We start from the raw sequence: 23,179 nt of genomic DNA, 5'->3' as shown, positions 1-23,179 counted from the left end.
CCTTATAGTCCATATAAGTTAGCAGTAACAGCTTTCCTCAGTCATGGAACTTCTGGCTTTGAAAGTTGCTGGTCCAACATCCATGCATGACTTGAGGATATAATCTCGACTGATATTCAGCGCAGTGCTGAAGGAATGCTGCACAGTGAGAGGTGTGGTCTTCAGAACATGTTAAACCAAGGCCCCACAATGCCTATTCAGAGAGATGTACGGGATCCCATGGCATTAGGTGAAGAAAAGCAGGAGGTTCTCCCAGTGTTCCGGCCAATAATTCTTCCTCAACCAACAGCAGAAAAATAGATGAATTGGTCATTCGTCTAATGGCTGTACATGGGATAGTTTTGTGCAAGAATTGGCCGTTGTGTTTGTGTAGAAAACAATATTACAAAAGTTATTCATTGGCTATGAGGGGCTTTAGAAGATCCTTAAGGTCCTGAAAGGCACAGCAAAGATACAAGATATATATTTTTTATCCAGATAGGGATGATGGAAGTAGGCAGGACATAAAATCATTGCACAGGAAGGAAAGGAAGTATATCTTATGTATAAAACTTTTCGGGCTGGATTTCCCGGGCCTTTGCGCTCTGGGTTTCGCTCCGGAGCGGCGTGAAAGGCAACGTTCAGGTCTCCTGCGCCCCGTCGCGATCTCCGGTCGGGATTTGCCGCGGCGCTGAGCAGTGTCGCCGGGAAGAGCTGCGCCAAGTGTGCAATGTTTCTGGTTGTGACTCCGGCAGGAGTTTGGCCTTTTGCCCGATCCATCCACCCAGAAGTGTGCCTGCAAAGTCCGTCTGGGAAATCGGTGCAGTCCGGCATAACCGGCGGCCCAGAGGGAGGTAAAGTGCTCCGAAGGTCAGTGTGAGTGTTTGTTCTTTTAAATTCTTTCCCGATTTGTGTTGTGTTGGCGTGGGCAATATTTTGGGAATTTTTTTTGGATGGTTGTTTTCCACCATCCAGTCCTCCCCCCCTGCGCACCCCCCCGGGGCCTCCCCCCCCACTGTGCCCTCCTCCACCACTGTGCCCTCCCCCCCCCACTGCGCCCTCCGCTGAAGCCTCTCTCGGAGCACTCGCGGCCCGGCACTTTAGTTCACGAGTTTCCCATCCTTTCTCCACGAGAGGTGTACAACGCCTCCTTTAGGCTGTGCCCCCTGATGCAGGGCCCAGATGCCCAAACTTACCTCCTGAAGCGCAAACTGTTCCCGGATGTCCGTTTTCGCCCGCAAAACTGACAAGCCTAAAATCCAGCCCCAGATATATGATCGATAGCAATGTAACTATATACATAGGAAATGTGGCCATAAATGTCACAATCTTAATACATGGCTTAAAATGGCTGCTTGCCATTTGAGTATTATGTAGAGGCATGAGAGGTCCTCCTTATGGCAATAGACTTTCGCTGAGCTACACTTGCTAGTACTGGAGGATGTCCGGTTATCTCCTTTCTTGCTGGTGTGCCGTATTGTTTTAATTCCCATGTACTTTAACATTTTGATCCATGTTTTCAAATCCCTCCCTGGCCTCACTCTTCCCTATCTCTGTAACCTCCTCCAGTCCTACAACCCTCCGCAATATCTGCATTCCTCCAATTCTGGCCTCTTGCACATCTCCGATTTCCTTCACTCCACCATTGGTGGCCCTGCCTTCAGCTGCCTCGGCCCCAAGCTCTGGAACTCCGTCCCTAAACCTCTCCACCTCTCTACCTCTCTTGCTTTAAGATGTTCCTTAAAACCCACCTCTTTCCTGTCATAATGTCTCCTTCTGTGGCTCGGTGTCAAATGTTACGAACATACGAACAATGACGGACAGGTAAAGACCACCTGGTCCAGCGAGCCTGTCCAACACAATCCCGATACCTTGTGTATCACAACATACACGCTCCACCCCACCCCAAACCATGTGATCTCCTGGGAGAGGCAAAAAAACATTAAAACCCCAGGCCAATTTGGGGGGAAAAATCTGGGAAATTCCTCCCCGATCCATCTAGGCGATCGAAACTAGTCCAGGAGATCACCCTGGCCATTAAATTCCCTGCAGTATCGACCTTCTGTCAGAGGTGATCTCTGCCGCACACAGACACAAATCCAGCTTTTGTTTGAGGAATTCAGTGAGTCTGCATCGACCACATGGAACAGCTTGTTCCAGAGGGCTACTGTTCTCTGGGAAAAGAACCACCTCTTGATATCTAACCTCGATCTAGCCTTATACAACTTAAATGTGTGCCCCGGAGTTTAGCTACCTAAACTATTTAATTGAAATAAAAGGTCAGCAGGAACACCATCTATTCCCTTCATTATCTTATGTTGTTTGAATGTCTTACTATATTAAAGCCACAATATAAATGCAAGCTGTTGGTTGCTGTGTGTCGAATAAACAGCAAATACAGCAGGAAAATACTCAGGCCCCCCAAGCAGCCCCGATATAGCACACTTTCCAGGAACACACTGTCACATCTGATTCCGATGGTGCTTTGTAGTGAGATTGACATAGAAACATAGAAACATAGAAAATAGGTGCAGGAATAGGCCATTTGGCCCTGCACCACCAATCAATAAGATCATGGCTGATCATTCACCTCAGTACCCCTTTCCTGCTTTCTCTCCATACCTCTTGATACCTTTAGCCTTAAGGGCCATATCTAACTCCCTCTTGAATATATCCAATGAACTGGCATCAACAACTCTCTGCGGTAGGGAATTCCACAGGTTGACCACTCTCTGAGTGAAGAAGTTTCTCCTCAGCTCAGTCCGAAATGGCTTACCCCTTATCCTAAAACTGTGTTCCCTGGTTCTGGACTTCCCCAACATCGGGAACATTCTTCCTGCATCTAACCTGTCCAGTCCTGTCAGAATTCTATATGTTTCTATGAGATCCCCTCTCATCCTTCTAAACTCTAGTGAATACAGGCCCCAGTTGATCCAGTCTCTCCTCATATGTCAGTCCTGCCATCCCAGGAATCAGTCTGGTGAACCTCCGCTGCACTCCCTCAATAGCAAGAACGTCCTTCCTCAGATTTGGAGACCAAAATATTGAACACAATATTCCAGGTGGGGCCTCACCAAGGCCCTGTACAACTGCAGTAAGACCTCCCTGCTCCTATACTCAAATCCCCTAGCTATGAAGGCCAACATACCATTTGCCTTCTTCACCATCTGCTGTAGCTGCATGCCAACTTTCAATGACTGATGAACCATGACACCCAGGTCTCATTGCACCACCCCTTTTCCTAATCTGCCGCCATTCAGATAATATTCTGCCTTCGAGTTTTTGCCACCAAAGTGGATAACCTCACATTTATCTACATTATACTGCATCTGCCATGCATTTGCCCACTCACCTAACCGGTCCAAGTCACCCTGCAGCCTCTTAGCGTCCTCCTCACAGCTCACACTGCCACCCAGTTTAGTGTCATCTGCAAACTTGGAGATATTACACTCAATTCCTTCATCTAAATCATTAATGTATATTGTAAATAGCTGGGGTCCCAGCACTGAGTCTTGCGACACTCCACTAGTCACTGCCTGCCATTCTGAAAAGGACCCGTTAATCCCGACTCTCTGCTTCCTGTCTGCCAACCAGTTCTCTATCCACATCAGTACATTACCACCAACACCATGTGCTTTGATTTTGAACACCAATCTCTTGTGTGGGACCTTGTCAAAAGCCTTTTGAAAGTCCAAATACACCACATCCACTGGTTCTCCATTGTCCACTCTACTCGTTACATCCTCAAAAAATTTCAGAAGATTTGTCAAGCATGATTTCCCTTTCATAAATCCATGCTGATTTGGACCGATCCTGTCACTGCTTTCCAAATGTGCAGCTATTTCATCTTGAATAATTGATTCCAACATTTTCCCCACTACTGATGTCAGGCTAACTGGTCTATAATTACCCGTTTTCTCTCTCCCTCCTTTCTTAAAAAGTGGTGTTACATTAGCTACCCTCCAGTCCATAGGAACTGATCCAGAGTCGATAGATTGTTGGAAAGTGATCACCAATGCCTCCACTATTTCTAGGGCCACTTCCTTAAGTACTCTGGGATGCAGACTATCAGGCCCTGGGGATTTATCAGCCTTCAATCCGCTTAATTTACTGAACACAATTTCCTGCCTAATAAGGATATCCTTCAGTTCCTCCTTCTCACGAGACCCTCGGTCCCCTAGTACTTCCAGGTGGTTATTTGTGTTGTCCTTGTTGAAGATAGAACCAAAGTATTTGTTCAACTGGTCTGTCATTTCTTTGTTCCCCATTATAAATTCATCTGAATCTGACTGCAAGGGACCTCGTTTGTATTCACTAATCTTTTTCTCTTCAAATATCTTTCGAAGCTTTTGCAGTCAGTTTTTATGTTCCCGGCAACTTCCTTTCATAATTTATTTTCCCCCTTCGAATTAAACGCTTAGTCCTCCTCCGTTGAATTCTAAATGTCTCCCAGTCTCTCAGGTTTGCTGCTTTTTCTGGCCAATTTATATGCCTCTCCCTTGGGTTTAACACTATCCTTAATTTCCCTTGTTAGCCACGGTTGAGCCACCTCCCCATTTTATTTTTACTCCAGACAGGGATGTACAATTGCTGAAGTTCATCCATATGATCTTTAAATGTTTGCCATTGCCTATCCACCGTCAACCCTTTAAGTATCATTTACCTGCCTATTCTAGCCAATTCACGTCTCATACCATCGAAGTTACCTTTCCTTAAGTTCAGGACCCTCGTCTCTGAATTAACTGTGTCACTCTCCATCTTAATAAAGAATTCTACCATATTATGTTCAGTCTTCCCCAAGGGGTCTCGCACAACAAGATTGCTAATTAGTCCTTTCTCATTACACATCACCCAGTCTAGGATGGCTAGCCTTCGAGTTGGTTCCTCGACATATTGGTCCAGAAAACCATCCCCAATACACTCCAGGAAATCCTCCTCCACCTTATTGCTACCAGTTTGGTTATCCCAAACTATATGTAGATTAAAGTCGCCCAAGATAACTGCTGTACCTTTATTGCACGTGTCCCTAATTTCTTGTTTGATGCTGTCCCCAACCTCACTACTATTGTTTGGTGGTCTGTACACAACTCCCACTAGCGTTTTCTGCCCTTTAGTATTCCGCTGCTCCACCCATACAGATTCCACATCATCCAAGCTGATATCCTTCCTTACTGTTGCGTTAATTTCCTCTTTAACCAGCAATGTCACCCCACCTCCTTTTCCTTTCTGTCCATCCTTCCTGACTGTTGAATACCCCTGGATGTTGAGTTCACAACCTTGGTCACCCTGGAGCCATGTCTCCATGATGCCAATTATATCACATTCATTAATTGCTGCCTGTGCAGTTAATTCATCCACCTTATTATGAATACTCCTCGCATTGAGGCACATAGTCTTCAGGCTTGTCTTTTTAACACACTTTGCCCTTTTAGAATTTTGCTGCAATGTGGCCCTTTTTGATTTTTGCCTTGGGTTTCTCTGCCCTCCACTTTTACTTTTCTTCTTTCTATCTTTTGTTTCTGGCCCCATTCTACTTCCCTCTGCCTTCCTGCATGAGTTCCCATCCCCCTGCCATATTAGTTTAACTCCTCTCCAACATCACGAGCAAACACTCCCCTTAGGACATTGGTTCCGGTCCTGCCCAGGTGCAGACATTCCGGTTTGTACTGGTCCCACCTCCCCCAGAACCAGTTCCAATGTCCCAGGAATTTGAATCCCTCCCTTCTGCACCACTCCTTAAGCCACGTATCCATCTGAGCTATCCTGCGATTCCTACTCTGACTAGAAACCCTGAGATTACTACCTTTGATGTCCTACTTTTCAATTTAACTCCTAGCTCCCGAAATTCATCTTGTAGGACATCATCCCATTTTTTACCTATGTCGTTGGTAGCTATATGCACCATGACAATTGGCTGTTCACCCTCCCGCAACCGCTCCGAGAAATCCTTGACCCTTGCACCAGGGAAGCAACATACCGTCCTGGAGTTTCGATTGCGGCTGCAGAAACGTCTATCTATTCCCCTTACAATAGAATCCCCTACCACTATCGCTCTCCCACTCTTTTTCCTGCCCTCCTGTGCAGCAGAGCCACCCACGGTGCCATGGACTTGGCTGCTGCTGCCTTCCCCTGATGAGTCATCCCCCCCAACAGTACCCAAAATGGTATCTGTTTTGGAGGGAGATGAGCACAGGGGACCCCTGCATTACCTTACTTCCACTGCTGTTCCTGTTGGTCATGCATTCCCAATCTGTCTGTGTAACCCTTACCTGCGGTCTGACCAACTCACTAAGCGTGCTATTCACAATATCCTCAGCATTGCGGATGCTCCAGAGTGAATCCACCCGCAGCTCCAGTGCCGCAATGTGGTCTGTCAGGAGCTGCAGCAGGACACACTTCCAACACATGTAGCCGTCAGGGACACTGAAAGCGTCCCTGAGTTCCCACATAGTACAGGAGGAGCAAAACACGTGTCCGAGCTTTCATGACAGGACAAACCAGCTTCGTGTCATCTGCAAACTTGGAGATATTACACTCAATTCCTTCATCTAAATCATTGATGCATATTGTAAATAGCTGGGATCCCAGCACTGAACCCTGAAGCACCCCACTAGTCACTGCATGCCATTCTGCTTCCTGTCTGCCAACCAGTTCTCTATCCACGTCAATACCTTATCCCCAATACCATGTGCTTTAATTTTGCACAGTGGCAAAAACACGAAGGCAGAACATTATCTGAATGGCGGCAGATTAGGAAAAGGGGAGGTTCAATGAGACCTGGGTGTCATGACACATCAGTCATTGAAAGTTGGCATGCAGGTACAGCACTTGGTGAAGAAGGCAAATGGCATGTTGGCCTTCATAGCTAGGGGATTTGAGTATAAGAGGGAGGTCTTACTGCAGTTGTACAGGGCCTTGGTGAGGCCTCACCTGGAATATTGTGTTCAGTTTTGGTCTCCTAATCTGAGGAATGATGATCTTGCTATTGAGGGAGTGCAGCGAAGGTTCACCAGACTGATTCCAGGGATGGCAGGACTGACAAATGAGAAGAGGCTGGATCAACTGGGCCTTTATTCACTGGAGTTTAGAAGAATGAGAGGGGATCTCATAGAAACATATAAAATACTGACGGGACTGGACAGGTTAGATGCAGGAAGAATGTTTCCGATGTTAGGGAAGTCCAGAACCAGGGGACACAGTCTTAAGGATAAGGGGTAAGCTATTTAGGACCGAGATGAGGAGAAACTTCTTCACTCAGAGTTGTTAACCTGTGGAATTCCCTGCCGCAGAGAGTTGTTGATGCCAGTTCATTGTATATACTCAAGTGAGAGTTAGATATGGCTCTTACGGCTAAAGGGATCAAGGGGTATGGAGAGAAAGCAGGGAAGGGGTACTGAGGTGATGATCAGGCATGATCTTATTGAATGGTGGTGCAGGCTCGAAGGGCCGAATGGTCTACTCCTGCACCTATTTTCTATGTTTCATTTTCTATGATCATGGTACATGCTTTGTTGATGCCACCTGCCCTCGACATGATCCTGGAGATTAGGGTGGGCTAGAGAGAGCCTTGTTTTGAGCATCCTTTTGATGAGCAGCTCGGCTGGGGGATCCCCGGTGAGTGAGTGGGGTCTAGTGCGGTTGCTGTGCAAGATTCGGGACAGGTGGGTCTGCAGGGAGCCTTCCAACACGTGTTTCAAGCTTTGCGTGATGATTTGGACTGCCCGTTCTGCCTGGCCATTGGATGCGGGCTTGAACATGGCAGATGTGACATGCTTGAGCCCATTACGGGTCATGAATTCCTTGAATTCAGCACTGGTGAAACACGGCCCGTTGTCGCTGACAAGGTCATCAACTAGGCTGTGTGTGGCAAACATGGCTCATAGGTTTTTGATGGTGGCAGTGGATGTGCTTCCAGACAGTATCATACATTCAATCCATTTTGAATAAGCATCCACAACAACCAAGAACATTTTGCCTAGGAATGGGCCAGTGAAGTCAACGTGGATCCTGGACCACGGTTTGGAGGGCCATGACCACAAACTTAGCGGTGCCTCCCTGGGTGCATTGCTCAGTTGAGAGCAAGTGTTGCATTGGCGCACGCAAGACTCCAAATCTGAGTCAATGCCGGGCCACCACACATGGAATCTGGCTATAGCTTTCATCATTACTATGCCTGGGTGGGTACTGTGTAGGTTGCGTATGAAAGTTTCCCTGCCTTTCTTGGGCAAAACTACGTGATTACCCCACAAAAGACAGTCCGCCTATATGGACATTTCGTCTTTACGCCGCTGGAGAGGCTTGATCTCTTCATGTATCTCCGCTGGGACGCTGGACCAGCTCCCATGGCGGACACAGTTTTTTACAAGGGACAGTAAAGGATCCTGGCTGGACCAGGTCCTGATCTGGCGGGCTGTAACGGGTGACTTTTCATTTTCAAATTCATCCATGACTCAGAGCAAGTCTGCAGGCTGTGCCATTTCCACCCCGGTGGTGGGCAATGGTAGCTGACTGAGCCTGGCCTGTGGCAAATTACATAGTTATATGCAGACAGCGTGGATGCAAGTAGAGGCATTGTTATTGATACCTTTGCTCTCTGAGAATAATGATATGAGCGGCTTATGGTCAGTTTCTAACTCGAACTTGAGCCCAAACAGATACTGATGCATTTTTTTTAGCCCGTAGACGCCTGCCAGAGCTGTCGGCCTTTTTGGCCTTGGACAAGCTCCTGAACGCATAAGCGACCGGTTGCAATGTTCCCGATTCATTAGCTTGTTGTAACACACACCCGACCCCGTACGAAGATGCATCGCAAGCTAGCACTAAACATTTACAAGGATCATGCAGGACAAGCAGTTTGTTGGAACATTACAGATTTCGGGCTTTCTCAAAAGCTGTCTCTTGTGATTTCCCCCATACCCAGTCATCTCCCTTGCGTAGCAACACGTGAAGAGGTTCTAGCAAGGTGCTTAACCCGGGTAGGAAATGACCAAAATAATTGAGGAGTCCCAGGAATGACCGCAGCTCTGTCATGTTCTGTGGTCTCGGCGCGTTCTTGATGGCCTCCGTCTTGGCCTCGGTGGGTCTGATGCCGTCTGCCGCGATTCATCTCCCTAAGAATTCGACCTCTGGTGCCAGGAAAACACACTTCAAGCGTTTCAACCTGAGTCCCACCCGATCTAGCTGACTTAGAACCTTTTCCAAGTTCTTCAAGTGTTCAATGGTGACCCGACCTGTGACCAGTATGTCGTCCTGGAAAACCACGGTGCGCGGAACCAACTTTAGCAGGCTCTCCATGTTCCTTTGAAAAATAGCCGCGGCCGATCGAATCCCAAACGGGCATCTATTGTAGATGAACAGACCTTTGTGCATGTTGATGCAGGTGAGGCCTTTCAAAGATTCCTCCAGCTCTTGTGTCATGTAGGCCGAGGTCAGTTCCAATTTGGTGAATGCCTTTCCTCCTGCCAGCGTCGCAAATAGGTTTTCTGCCTTGGGAAGTGGGTACTGCCCTGCAGCTAAAAACGGTTAATCGTTACTTTATAGTCCCCACAAATTCTGACTGCGCCATCGCCCTTGAGAACATGAACAATCGGACTGGCCCACTCGTTGAATTCAACCGGCGCAATGATGCCCTCTCATTGCAGTCTGTCCAGCTCAATCTCCACTTTCTCTCGCATCATGTATGGCACCGCACGTGCCTCGTGGTGGATGGGTCATGTACCGAGAACCAAGTGGATCTGCACCTTCACCCCAGAGAAATTTCCGATGTCTGGCTCAAACAACGATGGGAACTTGTTCAAAACCTGGGCACATGAGGCGTCATCAACGGACGAAGGTGCTCGGATGTCGTCCCAGTTCCAGCGGATTTTTCCCAGTCAGCTTCTGCCAAACAGTGTGGGCCATTTCCTGGTACAATCCATAGTGGTAGTTCATGCAATGCTCCATCATAGAAGACGTTTACTGCTGCACTGCCAATTACAGGGATCAGCTCTTTAGTGTAAGTTCTCAGCTTAGTATGAATAGGGCTCAGCTTGGGCTTTTGTGTCTTGTTGCACCACAGCCTCTCGAAGGCCTTTTTGCTCATGATAGACTGACTCATGTCCAATTCCATGGATACTGGAATTCCGTTCAGTTCAACTTTTAACATGATCGGTGGACATTTCGTGGTGAAGGTGTGTACCCCGAACACTTCTGCCTCCTCGGTTCGAGTCTCTAGTTCAGTTTGATCTGCCATGGATCGGTCTTCCTCTGCAACGTGGTGGTTTGCAGGGTTTGCAGCTCGTCTGCACATTCGCTGGAGGTGTCCCATTGTTCCACAGCCTTTGCACACATAGTGTTTGAAGCAGCATTGATGGGCTCGATGATCACCTCCACGCCGCCAACAAGGTGTTAATTGCCTCACATTCACAATTGATGGCGGACTCTGAGTCATCGAAGGTCGTGCAGCTGCTGGCGTGTACGTTCTGCCATATGCATTCCTGCCTGAAAACGATGTTACTTTGTGTACAATACTTGCCAAAATTTGTTTGGTGATATCGCTGGTGGACATAAATGCCTGGGCTATCGTGTTCGGTGTTTCAACAGACAATAGTTTGTGAAGGATAACCTTATGGCCAAAAGTCTCTTAGCATTTGCTCCAGGAATCCACTGAATTTGCAATGTCCTGCAAGGTGCCTTAGTTCGGTGATGTAGCTCACCACTTCCTGGCCTTCAGACCATTGACATGTATAAAATCGATACCTTGCCATCAGAACGCTCTCCTTCAGATTTAGGTGCTCCCGGACCAGCGTCTTCATATGTTCTGCATATGAATTGGCTGTTGGTTTCACCGGAGCGAGAAGATTTTTCATGAGGCCATAGGTTGTTGCCTCGCAGACGGTGAGGAGGATCGCCCTTCGTTTGGCAGCGTTCGCGCTCCCTTCCAGCTCGTTGGCCATAAGGTATTGCTCGAATCGCCCCACGAAGGCCTCCCAATCGTTCCCTTCTGAGAATTTCTCCAGGATACCAACAGTTCTCTGCATTCTCTGCATGGTTCGTTATCTCGTCGCCAATTGTAATTTTTGAATGAAGCAATGTGACTGAGCATTGTAGACGTGAGTAAGTGTGACCTTAGTCTCTTTATTCTAATGCCAGAGTGCTGGCACAGCATGGGAGGCCTGCTTATATACAGTGCTCCCAAGGGATGCTGGGATCCCTTGGGACTCCAACAGATACGCCCTCTGGTGGCGGTAGAATGCTGGTTACATAGTGTTGCATACATAACAGGAAGTATATCGCCATTCCTTCATCGTCGCTGGGTCACAATCCTGGAACTCCCTCCCTCCCAACAGCACTGTGGGAGCACCTTCACCACACGGACTGCAGCGGTTCAAGAAGGCAGCTCACCACCACCTCCTCAAGGGGCAATTAGGGATGGGCAATAAATGCCGGCCTTGCCGCTTCTCGGCCTTTTGGCTAAGATCAAGTGTAGTATCTGTTCTTATCAGTTTAATATCCCCTATGGGGACATGATATTGAATTGATTTTTGGACAGGGAGCTGGATCAGGGGCATGCCCCGTCCACTCCATGCACCGACCTGGTATTGCAATATTTCCAGGAACGGTGCAACTTCGCCTCTCGGCCTTTTGGCCTAAGATCAAACATATTGGTGCAAAGTGATCTTTGGCGTTAGAGTTGATCTGGAACGAAATTGGATAAAAAAAATAAAAAAAATAAAAAATAAATAAATAAATGCCGGCCTTGCCAGCAATGCCCACATCCCGTGAATGAAGTTTAAAGAAAAATCTAGCTTATCCTTAAATACCTCGATACTATTCGCCTCAACCACTCCCTGTGATAGCAAGGTCCACATTCTCACCACTCTCTGGGGAAAGAAGTTTCTCCTGAATTCCTTGTTGGATTTATAAGTGACTATCTTACATTTATATCTTATATCTAAGTGTCTAACCTGATCACAGATTGTTCCATAAATTCCAACTTGTTGGAAATGAAAGAAAAATAAATCAGAAAAGTTCCAATTAATTTTAAAGCGATTTCTTTGTCAGGCAGTTATTTGGGCCTATGTGCTTTATAAATCTAAACTGGATTCAAGCTCAAGGTTGAACAGGAGTTTTCTTTCTAAATATCAGAGGCTGCTATGTAGTAAACTTTACTTTATTCCTTGGGCTTCAGAACCTTTTTATTTTACAAAATATCATGCGTTTCCCTAACCTTTAAAGGACAGTGGAGATACCCTGGCTGAGGATCACATTTTGAAGAACATGATAAATAACGAAAGGCCTTGGTTCTATAAGACTAGCTCAGTGCTTGAAAGGTTATCACAGCCCACGTAAGACCATAAAGCGATGGTATCCCTTTAATCCATCAACTGTGGAAGGTGTTTGCGACGAGGGGCTCTGGGTGAGAATGATCTGCAGACGTTGAAGCAGAGTTTCTGCAAACACACAAAAGGGCCGCCTCTTTCCAACTGTGAAGTGAGACTTTGGTTTGACCATATCCTGCCTGTCAGTAATCACGTGACATTGGTATAACGTGTACCTTGTTGAATGTGCAAACTTCCACAATCAGCTCAGACTGTAATCGGAGATTTCCTTGTTCTTTATCATGGCCTTTTACATCAGTGCGCTGAGCTTAGAGTAACAAACAGGAGAGTTTCTACAGCATAGATGGATATAGAGTATAACTGGAAAAGGAATTGGATGCCAAGAATTTCAGTAGATCACAAAGTAATCTTTACTCTAAAGTGGCATGGATACAAAGCGCTGAAAGCCACAAAGATGTTGTTAATATTCCAATACAAACACACGTTCACTGGACAATGCCGTGGTCAGTGAAAGTTCAGGAGTACAGTGGGAGTGCAAAGTGTTTAGAATTCTTAAAGCTGCAATTCCAATGCATTTTATAGCAACTGATCAATTAATTGCCACTTAAGACATAATTGTTTCATGGTTTTGTCCATTTTCAAAACTATTCCTTCCTTTTTTTTTCATGGGCGCATCTATCGTTTAATGAGTTTCAATTTCTACTGAATCTTGGGATAGGCGGACAAGAAGCTAGTTGCGATGACGAGTTTCGTAAAGGGTTACGGCTAATGAGATGCATCCCATGCACCATGCTCAGAGACTATTCGATTATATCACACAGCCATCTTGTGTCCCTGAGTGCTGAAATCCCAATATGTGAGGCTTGCCTTAAAGCAACAGTTGGTTTAGATAGAAACCTCAGCCAATATTGTAAAGTACAGGCACGCCTTATCTTCATCTAGGACATTGTCGACAGGTACTGGCCATGTTGACTTCAGGGTCTGGCAAAGTTATTCGAGTAGACATTCCTCGTCTAGTACTTGAACATAGAGGGAGCCAACATGGGTTTGTAAAGGGTATCCTCCCATAAAAAAGCAGTAGGTGTTAGCTCAATTAATCATTTTAGATCTGAGGTCGATAGATTTTTGCTTGAGAAGGGTATAAAAGGATATGGAGCCAAGGCAGGTGGATGGAGTTAAGATACAGATCAGCCTTCCCCTCCAAGTCACACACCATCCTGACTTGGAAATATATCGGCCGTTCCTTCACCATCACTGGGTCACAATCCTGGAACTCCCTCCCTAACACCTTCACCACACGGACTGCAGCGGTTCAAAAAGGCGGCTCACCACCACCTTCTCACGGGCAATTAGGGATGGGCAATAAATGCCGGCCTTGCCAGCGATGCCCACATCCCATGAATGAATAAAAGAAAAGCCATGATCTCACTGAATGGTAGAACATGCTCGAGAGGCTGAATGGCCAAATTCTGTTCCATTCCTAAAAATTCTAGTTTCATTTTAAAGGAATAAGGGCCATCCTATGAATCAAATACAGGGTTATAAGCAATTTCTGCTATGAGAAAGCTAATGTTTTCTAATCTACATCCTAGGTCTTGAAATGGCATTGTGGACTACTGGCATAGAAATGATTAGGGTTTTAAACAAATCTTTTTATTCATTCTTGGAAAATGTACATTGCTGGCAAGGCCAGTATATATCGCCCAAAGTTGCCCTTGAGAAGGTGGTGGTGAGCTGCCTTCTTGAACCGCTGCAGTCCGTGTGGTGAAGGTGCTCCCACAGTGCTGTTAGGGAGGGAGTTCCAGGATTGTGACCCAGCGACAATGAAGGAACGGCCGATATATTTCCAAGTCAGGATGGTGTGTGATTTGGAGGGGAACGTGGAGGTGGTGGTGTTCTCATGCGCCTGCTGCCCTTGTCCTTCTGGGGGGTAGAGGTCACGGTTTGGGAGGTGCTGCCGAAGAAGCCTTGGCGAGTTGCTGCAGTGCATCTTGTAGATGGTACACACTGCAGCCACGGTGCGCCGGTGGTGGAGGGAGTGAATGTTGATGCTAGTGGATGAAGTGCTGATCAAGCGGACTCCTATGCCCTGGGAGGTGTCGAGCTTCTTGCGTGTTGCTGCAGCAGCAACCATCCAGGCAAGTGGAGAATTCCAGTCCTGCCGTTTGCCTTGTAGGTGGTGGAGAAGGTTTGGGGAGTCAGATGTGAGCCACTCAGCGCAGAATAGCCAGCCTCCAAGCCACTCCAGTAGACCGTGGCTGGTCCAGTTCAGTTTCTGGTCAATGGTGATCCCCAGGGTGTTGATGATGGGGAACTCAGTGTTGGTCATGGTGTTTACTATCATGGGGAGGTGGCTAGGTCCTCTCTTGTTGCAGGTATATTAGATTAGAATCCTTTCCAGTGCTAACCTATTTATCAATGGATTTAAACCAGAATTCACTCGACTATATGTCTGTAAACAAAAGCCCTGACATTAAGCAGAATTTCAAGGCCACTAGCAGAGCTCCCATGGCATTGCTCATGAAGAGTCAGAGAATAAACGGCTTTATCACAAACCAGGTGTGATTAGCAAGGTGTGACGGAAAAGTGGCACTTACAGGAAATGCTCGCGAAACTTAAGACATTGGAAGCGTAAGGAGCCCATCCAGTCTGTGTCGACTCTTAGCTAGAAGAATTTGCTCTCTACTTCAAATTTTCCCTTGGAGGATGCAATGGTCTCTGCTCAACCACTCCCAGTGGCAAAGCATTCTAACAATCTCCATGAAAATAAATTTCTCCTAACCTCTCTCCTCACTAGCTTAGCAATAATTTTCAATTGATTACCCTTCATCACTGCCTCTAACCGGCACTCTATCCAAACCATTTATAATTCAAAAAAATATTAAATCTACTTTTAGCCTTTTCTGCTTTTTTAATATATATATATTTTTTATTCAGTCACCTGTTGTGGGCGTCGCCAGCAAGACCAGCATTTATTGCCCATCCCTAATTGCCCTCGAGAAGGTGGTGGTGAGCGGCTCCCTGGGCCATTTCAGAGGGCAGTTAAGAGTCAACCACATTGCTGTGGGTCTGGAGTCACATATAGGCCAGTCCGGGTAAGGGCGGCAGATTTCCTTCCCTACAGGACAGATGGGTTTTTATGACAATCCAGTCACCATTACTAGCTTTTTATTCCAGATGTATTTAAATGAACTGAATTTAAATTCCCCAGCTGCCATGGTGGGATTTGAACTGGCGTCTCTGGATCATTCGCCCAGGCCTTGGGATTATGTAATATAGCTCCTCTAGTGGACTGCTGCTCCACCTAGTGGACAACCGATGTAATGCAACTACTGATGTAAATACAATAAAACGATCATGTGGAAAGTCACATGATGACAGTTGGCAGCATCTTGCGTAGTGTGCAGTGCTAGTGATGTCATAAGAATATTGATTGTGAGGTGGAGCATGACAGCGAGGAAGATTGAGAAGAGGGTTGGAGCGATAACGCAGCCCTGTTTGACCACGGTCTGGACGAGAATTGGGTCCGTAATGGATCTGTTGGTAAGGATCACGGCCTGCATGTCGTCGTGAAGCAGGCAAAGGATGTTGAGAAACTTTTGGGGGCATCCGAAATGGAAGAGGACGCTCCATAGACCCTCACGGTTGACAGTGTCAAAGGCCTTTGTAAGATTGAAAAGGGCTGACGCTGCTCCCTGCAAGTTTCCTGCAGTTGTTGCACTGCAAAGATCATGTCCGCTGTGCCCCGTAGGGAATGAAATCTGCATTGTGATTCCGGGAGGAGCTCCTTGGCCACAGGGAGAAGACGGTTGAGGAGGACTCTAGCGACAACTTTCCCAGTGACTGATAGCAGGAGATTCCTCTGTAGTTGCCGCAGTCGGACTTGTCCCCTTTTTAAAAAATGGTCACAATCACTGCATCTCTGAGATCTCCCGGCATGCTCTCCTCCCTCCAGATGAGAGAGATGAGGTCGTGTATCCATGCCAACAGCGCCTGTCCGCCATACTTTAGCGCCTCAGCAGGGATTTCATCCGCTCCCGTAGTCTTTTATTCTTGAGCTGTTTTCTGGCTTTGCCTACCTCATTCAACGTTGGAGTTTCACTGAGGTGGTGGTGGGTAGCATGCTGCGGGATGGAGTCGAGAACACTCGAGTCAAAGGCAGAGTCTCGATTGAGGAGATCACTTGTCCAGCAACATAACCACTATGCTACCATACCCTACAGATGGTTTTTCAATATGTTTTTGTGTTCACCAAACAGGGGGATGCTAGCTTGCTGAGATGCAATGCTTGGACACCCGTTGTTAGTATTAAATCTTCCAGCGAAAGCATCGAGCAGGTGCAGAGCAAACTGCTCCTCGTTCGGCTAAATGGTGCCCTCCACACAGTTCCTATCGGACGGATAGCAAGCATCCTGTAATCTTAGGCAGTCCCTCGTGTCGAGGATGACTTGCTTCCCCACCAAAAAGGGATGAGTTGACAGGTGTTTCAATGAAGGACCTGACATTCTAGGTCCTGAACTACATGTTGAAGGGTGGAAGATGCCTGGGTGTGGATTTTTTTAATGTGAGGTGACACCACACGGGCTAGACAGAGCGAGGTCTTGGTCCGGTAGCAAGGGTTGAACCAGGAAGACTGGAGACCAGCTCTGCTGCACGGACCTAGTGCGCTCACATATCGCAGTGTGGGCTGGCCCGTGCTGCCCCTGGGCCCTCGCCTCTTCTGGACCCCGATCCTGTAGTGCTTGTGCACTTGCAATGGAAACACAGTTGAGGTTGTTTGAAACCCAGTTTACACGGGGCTTCCAGACATGGGAGACTTTATTCCACATCAGCCTTTGAACCTGTGTGGGGGAGGCAGAATTCTCCACGTTGAAGGTTACGGTGGGGCCCGGGGAATGGCAGTGGAGGTCTCGAGGCTGCCCCTCGCCGCTCCCTCGTGGGGAGATAAACCTTTGCAGCAGCCTCCTCTATCTCCAGTCGGCCCCAGGGACGTACCTGCTGGAAGTTGGTCGGCCTTGATTTCATCTTGTTAACTCACACCAGACTGCAGAACAGGATCTACTGACCTGGCCTCTTGCACATTACTCATTTTCTTCGCTTCACCAGTGGTGGCCCTATCATCAACTGTCTAGGCCCCAAGCCTCTCTCGACCTGGCAACATCGCCACCTCTCTCGCCTCCTTTAAGACGCTCCTTAAAATCTACCTTTTTCATCAAGCTTTTGGTCACCTGCCCTAATATTTCTTTATCTGGTTCGATGTAAATTTTTGTCTGATAGTGTTCCAGTGAAGTGCCTTGGAGCATTTTACTCCATTAAAAGTGCTGTAAAAATCCAAGCTGTTGTTGTGGTGTCAATATTATTTGAGAGCCTGTTACATTATGGTAATCTTTCTATTGAAGGGCATCAGACCTTGCATTGGTATAGCACCTTTAACGTTGTAAAATCTCCCAAGGTGCTTCACAGGAGTGCAATGAGACAGAATTTGACACCGAGCCACGTATGGAGATATTGGGATAGGTAGCCAAAGGCTTTGTCAAAGAGCGACTTAAGGAGGAGAGAGGTAGAGAGGCGGAGAGGGTTAGGGAGAGAAATCCAGAGTTCAGGGTCGAGACGGATAACCAGTGCACAGCCTGATTCAGGGCCTGAATGTCAGGATAAGTCGATTCTAAGTGTAACATTTCTAGTGAATTATTTACTCGACATCTGAGTTTGTAGCAATTCATGTGTAAATGTTTTGAGAGTTATGTGAAGGATGTTCATTAGATTTACTGAAAGGAAGACTGGGAGCTCTGAGAAGTATTTGTGCATTATCCTGTCATGCCTCAGGGTCACTGACCAACAGCACAATGAATGAAAGTCCCTGTTAATACAGAACGGTGTCAGCAGTCAAGGCTTGTTCCCTCGTGTGCATCACAAAGGGACTCCTCAAATAATAATTCTAAGATTTCAATTCTGAAAAAAATCCATTGTCTAGACATTAGCAACATTAACATATGGACCTTAATGGATTTCTATGAAATTACTTTGCTAGTTTAATAGTGGCGATGACCTGTTTATTATAACAGAGACTGGAGAAGCTCGAATTGTTCTCCATAGAGCAAAGAAGGTTGAGAAGCAATTTGATAGGGCAGATCGGGAGAAAGTGTTTCCAGGGGCAGGAGAGACAGTAACCAGAGGACACAGATTTAAGAAAATGTACAAAAAAGACGGAGAGATGAGGAGAATTTGTTTTAACAGAGCGAGTTGTTATGATCGGGAACGCGCTGCCTGAAAGGGTGATGCAAGCAGGCTCATAGTAACTTTCAAAAGGGAACTGGATAAATACAGTACAGGTACTGGAAAAGGAAAGCTTTGCAGAGCTGTGAGGATTGAGCAGGGGAGTGGGACTAATCACATCGCTCTTTCACACAGCCAGCACAGGCACGATGGGCTGAATGGCCTCCTTCTGTGCTGTGTGATTCTACCAACATGTTAACTTCTATCAGCACAGCAAACAATATCATTTCATGAATACAATCGGCCTCCGTACACAAATGTCGCATCATGTAATTTCTCAGCTCATATGTCTTGCTGGAGTGACAGAACCACAGAGGTCTACAGCGCATCTTATCAGAGCTGGCTCTTTGTTACAGCAATCCAAAACTACCTCAGAGCCCCAAACTCTCCCCATTGGCTCTGTGTTATGTATGCAATGAAGGTTCAAACTGAGCACTGTTTAACTAAACAAGGTACAACCTTGGCTGTGCTTTATTTAGGCCCAAAGTGCCTGACTCACAAAATGGCTGGCCTTTTATATCAGAGCAGCACCATGTGCATGCTGCTCAGTGGCCTCCAACAATGACGCCATCTGGTGGCTACAAACAGAATGTACATACATGACACCCTGTTATCATCCCCCGGTTCAAATATTTAGCTGCTTTCTATTAGCGACTATTCCCTGTAGCAAAACATTCCAGCAGCTGTGTGTGTGATCCTGAACCTCTGTCCTTACTCTCAGGGATAACGTTAAATTGATGCCTCCTCAAACAAAGAAAATAGGGGCTCATTTAACTTGCACCTGCCTCCCCCCCAACCCCCCCACATGTCCCAATCCCACCCGCCATGCACCCTCCCCCACATGTTCCACCCCCCACCTGCTCCCCCACATGCCCCGCCCCCCTCCACATGTCCCAATCCCACCTGCCCCGCACCCTCCCCCACATGTTCCCCCCCCACCTGCCCCCCCCACATGCCCCGCCCTCCCCCCACATGTCCCCCCCGCACCCCCCCACATGCCCCGCCCTCCCCCACATGTCCCCCCCCCACATGTCCCCTCCCCCACCTGCCCCCCCACATGCCCCCCCCCCCATATGTTCCCCCCCTCCTCCCCCCACATGCCCTATCCCCACGCTGGTGCTGATGCAGAACATTCAAAGTGCGAATTGCCTGTTCAGGCACAGGAACATTGTTATTCTCTGTCCCCTGGTTATAAGAACATAAGAATTAGGAGCAGGAGTCGGTCATACAGCCCCCCGAGCCAGCTCCACCATTCAATAAGATCATTAGAGGGGCTGGAAGTTCCAGCGATAGGGGCAGCTGCATCTGGAGGGCCGACCACCAAATGTGGTGGAGGAGGAGGACAGAGAGACACAGGAAGGGCAGGTCACAGGTCATAAGATGGGAGCAATGCTACGAAAGGGGATAAAGCTGACTTGATAGAGGATAGAGTTATCATCATCATAGGCAGTCCTTTGGAATTGAGGATTTGCTTCCACTCTGAAAGTGAGTTCTCAGGTGACTGAACAGTCCAACACGGCAATTACAGTCTCTGTCACAGGTGGGGCAGACAGTGGTTGAGGGAAGGGGTGGGTGGGGAGTCTGGTTTGCCGCACGCTCCTTCCGCTGTCTGCGCTTGGTTTCTTCACGCTCTCGGTGACGAGACTCGAGGTGCTCAGCGCCCTCCTGGATGCACTTCTTCCACTTAGGGCGGTCTTTGGCCAGGGACTCTCAGGTGTCGATGGGGATGTTGTACTTTATCGGGGAGGCTTTGAGGGTGTCCTTGAAATGTTTCCTCTACCCACCTGGGGCTTGCTTGCCGTGTAGGACAGCCATGACATGCGAGGATTCTTCATCGCAGTCAGTCCACCTACGGCCCAAGGCCCCACCCCACTGCTGGAAAAGAGGATAGAGTACGGTGGTTTGAAGCTCAGCTATGGGTTGAACAGAAAGCCGAGGCTGCATTTCGTCTGGTTCAGTGTGAAGCTGGCAAGGGTACAGAGATTGTGCAGGGACCCAAAACGATGGAGGTGCATTTCCACGAGGGGGGAGGGGGAGGCGAGGTCTCCCATTAGTCTGTAACCACGGAAATCCTGAAAAATGACCCATACAACGCTTACGCTATTATTTATCATCATCATCATCATCGTCACAGGCAGTCCTTCGGAATCGAGGAAGACCTGCTTCCACTCCTGAAGTGAGTTCTTTGGTGGTTGAACAGTCCAATACGAGAACCACAGTCCCTGTCACTGGTAGGACAGATAGTTGTTGAGGGAAGGGGTGGGTGAGATTGGTTTGCAGCATGCTCCTTCTGTTGTCTGCGCTTGATTTCTGCATGCTCTCGGCGATGAGACTCGAGGTGCTCAGCGCCCTCCCGAATGCACTTTCTCCACTTAGGGCGGTCTTTGGCCAGGGACTCTCAGGTGTCAGTGGGGAAGTTGTACTATATTAGGGAGGCTTTGAGGGTGTCCTTGTAATGTTTCCTCTGCCCACCTTTGGCTCGTTTGCCGTGAAGAGCGCTTACTTTGGGAGTCTCATTTCTGGCACGCGAACAATGTGGCCTGCCCAGCAGAGCTGATCGAGTGTGGTCAGTGCTTCAATACTTGGGATGTTGGCCTGGTCGAGGACGCTGATGTTGGTGCGCCTGTCCTCCCAGGGGATTTGTAGGATCTTGCGGAGATGTCGTTGGTGATATATCTCCAGCGACTTGAGGTGTCTACTGTACATGTACGCTATTATTATAGAATCATAGAATTATGGAAGTTTACAGCACGGAAGGAGGCCATTTCGGCCCATCGTTTCTGCGCCGGCCGACAAAGAGCTATCCAGCCTAATCCCGCTTTCCAGCTCTTGGTCCGTAGCCCTGTAGATTGCAGCACTTTAAGTCCTCATCCAGGTACTTTTTTAATGTGGTGAGGGTTTCTGCCTCTACCACCCTTTCAGGCAGTGAGTTCCAGACCCCCACCACCCTCTGGGTGAAGAAATTTCCCCTCAAATCCCCTCTAAACCTACCCCCAATTGCTTTACATCTATGCCTCTTGGTTGTTGACCTCTCTGCTAAGGGAAATAGATCTTTCCTATCTACTCTATCTAGGCCCCTCATAATTTTATACACCTCAATAAGCTCACCCCTCAGCCTCCTCTGTTCCAAAGAAAACAAACCCAGCCTATTCAATCTTTCCTCATAGCTAAAGTTCTTCGGTCCAGACAGCATCCTCGTAAATCTCGTCTGTACCCTCTCTAGTGCAGTCACATCTTTCCTGTAATGTGGTGGCCAGAACTGCACGCAGTACTCCAGCTGTGGCCTAACTAGTGTTCTATACAGTTCAAGCATAACCTCCATGCTCTTCTATTCTATGCCTTGGCTAATAAAGGCATAGACGGTATGCCTTCTTATCTATCTAGCTAGCCACCTTGTCTACCTAACCTGCTACCTTCAGTGATCTGTGGACATGCACTCCAAGGTCCATTTCTACACTTCTCAGTGTCCTACCGTTTAATATGTATACCTTTGCCTTGTTAGCCCTCCCCAAATACAATACCTCACACTTCTCCAGATTGAATTCCATTTTCCACTGTTCTGCCCACCTGACTAGTTCAGGTGATCTCCTGGACTAGTTTCGATCGCTTGGGTGGGTCGGAGAGGAATTTTCCCAGGTTTTTTCTCCCTAAATTGGCCTGGGTTTTTATCTGGTGTTTGCCTCTCCCAGGAGATCACATGGCTCCAGTTGGGGTGGAGTATAGAATGTTTCAGTATAAGAGGTGTTGCAGTTGTGTGAGGCGGACTGGTTGGGCTGGGTGCTCTTTGCCTTTCCATCATTGTTCATAGGTTTATATGTAACCTTCAGGGCTGCTGACCAAGGGCCGTGCGGCTCTTTGTCGGCTGTCGCAGACGCAATGGGCCGAAATGGGCTCCTTCTGCATTGTAAATTTCTATGGTTTTGTGTTTCTTTCTACATCTTCCTGCAGTCTGCAGTTTTCTTCTTCATTATTAACCACACAGCCGATTTTAGTATCATCTCAAAACTTCTTAATCATATCCCCTACATTCAAGTCTAAATCATTGATGTATACCACAAAAAGCAAGGGACCCAGTACTGAGCCCTGCAGAACCCCACTGGATACAGCCTTCCAGTCACTAAAACACCCATCAACCATTACCCTTTGCTTCCTGACCAGTCTGCCATGTGGAACTTTATCAAAAGCCTTGCTGAAATCCATATACACTACATTGTACGCACTGCCCTCATCGACCCTCTTTGTTACCTCCTCAAAAAATCCAATCAAGTTAGTCAAACACGACCTTCCCTTAACAAATCTGTGCTGACTGTCCCTGATTATTCCGGGTTTCTGTGGATGACTTGACGAAGTTACAATAAATGATTGGGCGAACGCCCCATGGTAATTCACTCCTTGTGTTTTTAGTCTTCCTGATGTTCAATTGGAGGAAATCCTGAGTCATCCACAATTTCATGTCTGGCAGAGAAGGCGGTGGGGTTGAGGGAAATGGTGGGAAGGTAGAGCTGGGTGCAACTTATGTGTGCAGTTTGTCTCTGTGTATAAAAGTGTCACAGAGGCCCGGCATGTAGATGAGGAAGAGAAACAGGCCATGGATGGATGCCTGG

The 23,179-nt window shown here is 47.5% G+C and overlaps 1 pseudogene; it reads left to right on the top strand.

The window, feature by feature from the left end:
- Positions 1–11,410: 11,410 nt before the first annotated feature.
- Positions 11,411–11,589, top strand: LOC139229401 (U2 spliceosomal RNA; annotated as a pseudogene).
- The last annotated feature ends 11,590 nt before the right edge of the window (positions 11,590–23,179 follow it).

Source organism: Pristiophorus japonicus, chromosome 18 (assembly GCF_044704955.1).
Source record: "Pristiophorus japonicus isolate sPriJap1 chromosome 18, sPriJap1.hap1, whole genome shotgun sequence".
In the NCBI taxonomy this organism is placed as follows: domain Eukaryota; kingdom Metazoa; phylum Chordata; class Chondrichthyes; family Pristiophoridae; genus Pristiophorus; species Pristiophorus japonicus.
The sequence above is the reverse complement of the archived record's forward strand: the minus strand, read 5'-3'. Positions and strand labels throughout refer to the sequence as shown.